Source organism: Penaeus monodon, chromosome 15 (genome assembly GCF_015228065.2).
Source record: "Penaeus monodon isolate SGIC_2016 chromosome 15, NSTDA_Pmon_1, whole genome shotgun sequence".
Classification (NCBI taxonomy): domain Eukaryota; kingdom Metazoa; phylum Arthropoda; class Malacostraca; order Decapoda; family Penaeidae; genus Penaeus; species Penaeus monodon.
The window spans coordinates 49469696-49470380 of record NC_051400.1 but is presented as its reverse complement, the minus strand read 5'-3'; positions in this window follow the sequence as shown (position 1 = coordinate 49470380).

Here is a 685-nt window from a genome sequence, read left to right as displayed (position 1 = left end):
GCCCGTAAACAAGAGTAAACCAACCCATCAAGACCCAGGGTGCTTGAGTGCGCTTCCGATGCATCCTTATCTGTCCCTCTTTCTCCCCTTCAGTGGGTCCCTTTTCCCACGGCAGGTCTTCACCTTACCCCCCCCTACCCCCCCCAACGTACTTTCCTTACCCTTGCTATGTAGTTTGTTTGTATTGTTGATCTAGATCGCCGTCCATGTTAGTTTGCTTGTATGCATATTTTACAATAGTCATTTTGGTTATCTTTTTTTCACTATCATGTTAAAGTTTTCTCATTATTCATATAATCGTAACTGTTTCATCATCCTTATTGTCCTTTTTCTTATATTCACCTTTCCAGTGGTCCTACCGCTTAGGTCTTCCTAACAACACCTTTCCCGTTCAAACGTTTTTCTTATTGCTTTGGAGTTATTTTATTTTGTCTAATTCGCTTTTGTTTGCTTTTGCTTCTTAACAATCATTTGTGTACTATTAGAGGGGTAGAAGGGTTCGCTATCAAAATGAACTTCATTATTGTTCTTAATATTAATTTGTGTTCGCTATGTTTCTATCTTTCTAAAATCTATTTGTGATCAACTTTGTCTGTATGTGGGATGATAATACTTTTCTGTTCTCATTACTTAATGTTCTTCATAGAGAATCCTTGGTTGAATGGGAGGATCTGATTAAGAAAGT